The sequence below is a fragment of the Leguminivora glycinivorella genome, chromosome 1 (genome assembly GCF_023078275.1).
Source record: "Leguminivora glycinivorella isolate SPB_JAAS2020 chromosome 1, LegGlyc_1.1, whole genome shotgun sequence".
NCBI lineage: Eukaryota > Metazoa > Arthropoda > Insecta > Lepidoptera > Tortricidae > Leguminivora > Leguminivora glycinivorella.
The window spans coordinates 34801128-34807127 of record NC_062971.1 but is presented as its reverse complement, the minus strand read 5'-3'; the positions used below and the strand labels follow the sequence as shown (position 1 = coordinate 34807127).

At 34.1% G+C, this 6000-nt stretch overlaps 1 long non-coding RNA gene across 1 annotated transcript; it reads left to right on the top strand.

Annotated features, from left to right (window-relative positions):
- The first annotated feature begins 3547 nt into the window (after positions 1-3547).
- Positions 3548-5355, top strand: LOC125232517. The gene is made up of 4 exons (XR_007177756.1): positions 3548-3694; positions 4289-4366; positions 4499-4625; positions 5004-5355. It is a non-coding gene; the product is annotated as an uncharacterized LOC125232517 (long non-coding RNA).
- Positions 5356-6000: the final 645 nt, after the last annotated feature.

Genomic DNA, 6000 nt, shown 5'->3' with positions numbered 1-6000 from the left:
TTATTCTGCCAGATGAGGGTAACCCGATTTTACGGTGTCAAATTTTATTAAAGACAAAACGATAACTATGAAAAGGTTTTTTTCCATCATCATTTGTTCATCATCATTCATCATTTTATAACTCGAGTCGATTTGAAACACTCCCTTCGCACTCTAAAAAATGAAGGCCAACTAAGAGCAGTTTTCTCTTAGTTGACGTTAAGTTAATCACTACAATTACGATCTTATACAATTCAAATAAAGCTGATTACTAAAACAATAAAGGAATGTATGATTGAACTAATAACTTAGGTGTTTTGTTATTCCTAACCAATGAACACCTTGAATCAATTATTAACTTGTTAGGCAAAACTATGTAACATAGGTTGATTCAATCCTGAACTAGTTCATTAAAACAGATAAGTATGTTAATAGTTCTGAACATTTTTATAGTAAATTTGATTATTTTTTCTTTGTTGATTCAAATAAGATTAGGTATTTGAAACAACTAAACATAGGTAGATTCAATCCTGATCGAATTCATTAAAACAGATAAGTATGTTAATGGTTTTAAACATTTTCATAGTTGATTTGATTATTTTGTCTGTTGGTTCAAATAAGATTAGGTATTTGAAACAACTAAACATGTAGGTACATTCAATCCTGAACTAATTCATTAAAACAGATAAGTATGTTAATGGTTTTAAGCATTTTCATGCTTAATTTGATTATTTTGTCTTTGTTGATTCAAATAAGACTTGGTATTTGACATAAACTAAATCTAGGTTGCTTCAATCCTCAACTAATTCTTTAAGACAGATAAGTATGTCAATAGTTCTAGACATATAAAATTTTGAAACAACGAAGATACATTTCTCAATCCCATTATGATCAAATTGTTGTATCAATTACGAAATGAATTGAGTTCTACTAAGAATGAATTGTTAAATCTATTATCATAATAAACAAATTAAATAATTGGTAATCTGATCAATCAAGTGAATAGTAGGGGTAAGCGTTTGTACATCCGCCTTCCGCCCGCGCCCCTCCCGCGGCGCGTGCGAGTGTTGCCAACTCGGAATAAAATATACAAGATCTGGGATATTTTCACGGCTCTTTCATCGAAAATTTCCATTTAGCATTGGGCACATATTTTTACATATTTGGTCTAAGGCATCAACTTGAAAGCAACCATATTTGTCATCGCCATATGGTATTCAATTTTATTATGAATTTTGGTGTGTGGCGGACGTCGATGTAATATAACAATTTTCAAAATAAATGGAAGGGTGAGTTATTTACGGATTGCCATGCTGATCCTATTAAGCTAACCATGCTTTCCATATTTGATAGCCCACTATGAAAGTGTTGTCAGAATCGTTAAAGTTATTTAATAATCGCAATAACGCTTGCACACTGTTATCAAAAACGCTGCAGCGGACTCGATATGGGTTCAGTTTTGTATTCTTCATGAGTATCCAAGTCAGGAACGGATCCACCCCTTCCCAAAAAAAGTGCTATAATTGGCTCAGCTCAGACGCAGTGCCGGATAAAGCAGCGCAGAGCCTGTAGCAAGTTCTATCTAGAAGCCCTAAAGGGTGAAGCCACACTAGAGAAATTTCGGTTACGCTATATATATACGTGTGATCACCTGACTCGTCGTGGCGCGTGAGGCTTCATCTTAAAGTGCAAGGATTCTAAGCATATAATTATATAGTTAAGGCAGAAAATTCAAGCATTCCAAGGCTTAGATTGCTTTAGTATATTTATTTAATTTGTCCTAATTTGCGAGGAAATGAGGAGAAATAATCAATAAATTATGACTTATAATATACATACATACATACAATCACGCCTGTATCCCATGAAGGGGTAGCACATGAATCTACTCGTTTCAGTGCCACTCTTGGCAAATAAGGGATTGAAAGAAAACGAAACTGTGACATTGCAGTGACAGGTTGCCAGCCTCTCGCCTACGCCACAATTTAACCCATAGGTATCCCACAGTCGCCTTCTACGACACCCACGGGAAGAAAGGGGATTGTGAAATTCTTAACCCGTCACCACACGGGCAACATATAATATATTACTTACAATATATTGACACTGGGGCTAATATATATTTTTATTGACTTATAATATATTTTTCAGTACAGATGTTGCGTTTTTACGCACTAGTGTGAAAAGTGATTCATTTCTTGTCAGGTCGAAACTTCGGAGGACCATCTGTACTGAAAAACGTCGTACGATACACGTGCGAAAAGAAAATTCGTAACTCGTGTTGATTTAGTGTTCTAAATCAACACGAGTTACACTCCTTCTGTTGTGTTTTAATTTATTGCCACTCGTTTCGAACTTCTACCTTTTCGCACTTGTATCGTAATGTACTATTACATAATTATGGTATGTATTGTAAAACGTTGTACGATACATGTACGAATAGAATAAGTATTATAGGTAATTCACTACTCGTGTCGATTTAAAAAACTCTCTTCGTTCGTGTTTTAATCACAACTCGTTTCAAATTTCCCATTTTTCGCACTTGTATCGTAATTTACTATTGATTACTATCTATTAGTTAAAATAAAAATTCCATCAATTATATTGCTAAAAAACAACAGACTCGTAACCAAATAACAAAGGTGAATTTTACTGCACATTAGGTATCATTTGACGGCATTTCAATTTTAGATAGGTACTGAATTATTTTTAATCATTTATTTTAAGTGCCTTTATGCCTTTAATTCGAGGTAGACTCATTTAAAAAAAATGTTAACGTATTTTAGACATCTTCTATACATTAGCCTAGCGTTTTTCAAAATCGGAGTTGGCAACACTGACGCCGGCGCGTCTATTTCACGCAAAATAGGCACAATGGATGTCGACTTGCGGAAAATGCCCAATAAAACTAACTAACTAACTAACTATCTTCTTAGTAGTTTGTGGCTGCAGTGCAAGTGATTTGTCAACGCGTGTTGTGTTAATTTTTTTGCGGTTATCTATCACATCACAGATCTAACAACTTACAAGTTCAATGGAGTAAGTGATCGAATTTTTAAAAACATGAGAGTTGGAGAACTTAATACGAAAATTCACCAGTAAGTACAATGTATTTTTTTCATTATTTAGTCAAGTTGCTAATGACACGAGGCCAATAGCTTGCTGGGCTGCGGCCCCGGCCGATGATGGATGCAATCTCGTAATAATACACATTTAAATTTCTTGTCTTTAAAATACCTTAGTCTCATGTTCAAGTGTAGCTAGCCCTCAGCTCTGTAAAGTTAGTAAATTAGAGAGTAATTTCATAATATCAGGCAAGGCTCAGTGGAGTCCTTTGTAGTAGATTATATTAATAGAGAAATAATTACCTTTTGCCCTTAAGAGTTGTTTCAATTTTAAATCTTGTCTGCTAGCATAATGGCCCCCCAATTATAGATATTGTAGCAATATTGAAAAATATTAACTTTGAGTTAAAAAAAGATGTACGGTTCCTCTAGGGCCAAATATTTTTCCACGCTGTTCATAATTTTGTAGTATGGTATGTGATATTAATTGTATCATTCATTTCCAGACCCTGATGGATTTTTCTGAGTTTAACATAAGCACAGACCTAATAGTTATAGAAACTTCAGAAAAGGAAAACTTGCCCTCGGAAAAGGAAAATGTGCCATCTGCAATTGCTGAGAAGAAAGCAGAGCCCAGTTATAATTCCAGGGTAAGCAGTTTCTAACAGACTTCTTTACCTAGAAGGAGGAGGTTCTGTATTTTATTGTAAAAAACATTATAAGAATTACAATTCAATAAATGAATACTGCATAGGCACTAGGCAGACCAACATACCAGAGAGAGATTTTATTCCAACCATTTTTGAAGTAACATACTCATCTTATCACAATAATATTTTTAATATAACTGCATTGTTAGGCAAGATACCGGGCTGGCCTAGCGAGTAGTGACTAGTGACCGTCCCTACTAAGCCGCAGTTCTGGGTTCGAATCCCGGTAAGGACATTTATTTGTGTGATGAGCACAGGTATGTTCCTGAGAATCCTGAGTCATGGATGTTTTTTATTTATATAATTATTTGTTTATTAATTATATCGTTGTCTGAGTACCCACATCACAAGCCTTCTTGAGCTTACTGTGGGAACCAGTCAATCTGTGTAAGAATGTCCTATTACATTAATTAATTTATTTATTATTATGATACATTATACTGTGAGTGTATAGGTTATGACTGTAATTAATTGTATAATAATTATATTAATTAAAGAGGCAAATGAAAAGTAAAGTTTCTAAATATTTTTCAGATTGTGGAAAAGTCATTGGACTCTGCATCACTATTTTGAAAATATTCTGCTCTCAAAAAACCACAAGGATATTCTTTGGTAAATATAATAACATTAACTAGCTAAGTCACTTTTTACTATGTAACTTTAAAATAATTATTATATGTATAACTGAATACTGCATTCGTTTTTTTTACTTTTTGTTTTTAATTGTTTGTTTTATCATTCCAGCAGCTTAACGACTTCAAAAGCACATGAAATTTACTAGGACAATTTGTTTATAAATTTTCCATCAATGAAAATAAATCTTCAGGAACAGCTGAAATACAAAAAGTCGAACTTACTGCACTTACCAATTGTAAGTATATGATAAAATTGATAAAGCAGATGTTGTCTATGTTAAAATAGTTAGTTTCACCACACCGACTGGCAAAGGCTCTCTTAGTCTTCAAAAACAGATAGCAAAACTGCATTTTGTCCACAAGAGTGCAAAGAAATTTCATACAAATTTTAACTGGATGTCTCAAGCTTGATGGATTTGATTTAGTTAGATGTTTTACAGTTAATATTTTGTTTGTGTCGGTGTAGTGTAAAATTTTGTATTTCACTCGGTGGCAAAGTTTGTTTAACCTTCGTGGCTTGTTTCAGTTGCCCCACTGTTCACTTACCCGCATTGATCTTTCCTTATATTATATCGTTTGTAATAATATTTTACTAACTAGTCCCATTTTTATAGCGCCCTATGAGGAAACAACGAATATAGCCGGATTTCTCACCATTCCATTTTTGCTGAACACTGCGGCAGTCCGCCAAAAGAAGAAGCGAGGTTCCGGTGCAAGTCAAAATTGGAAGCCCAGTAAAATGGAAGTAAGGGAAGGTTTCATAAAGCATATCCGCTCTAGTGCAGAAATTAGCCAGACCATCGAACTTCGCATAGCCACACTTCAAAAAATAGGATTGTCATGCCAGCCATACATAATTGTTGTGGGTGAGTCTCTTGAAAAAATCGAATCATTTCTAGTTGTTGTCAGCAGATCGATAATCTATGAAAGACAGTCCATTATGAACGCAGTAGATACGTGCTACAATCTTCCCTGACCTAACATGATACTCTGAACAAACAAAAATCAATAATGAAAATATAATACATTGTACAAGCTTACTGGTGAATTCTGGTATTAAGACGATACAGGAGTGATCAATTCTCCATACAAACGCTCTCGACTATTTCCTCCCTAGTTTTTCAAGATACAGCAATGATTTTTTTCAAGACAGATTAGAATAATTTTTATCTGTGTCGGACCGTTTTGATTTTTTGAGATTCTTATTTTTAAAGACGCTAGAGCCCATCGAAAATTTCCAAAAACGGTGTTATTGATTATGGCGTAAAAAAGGTGTGGTATTCAAAATTGGTAACAATTAGCCACAAAAACTGAACGGTCCGACACTGATTATTTCATTGTTATTCAGATTCTCAAATTTCGTTACGATTGACTAAATTTTGAAGGGGGAAACAGTCGAGAGCGGAACCTCGATTTTAAAGATTTTTTTCGCAATATTTTTTAACTGAGTTGTTCTTAATGGACATTTTTTTTCGATAAATCTAGTTAATAACACTTTTATATTAAATTTGAATTCCCAAACTGAAAGGGGGGCTCCTTTCCATTTTAGCATTTTCGCTCCTGTAGCGTCTTAAGTTCTCCAACTCCCATGTTTTTAAAATTTTGATTTCT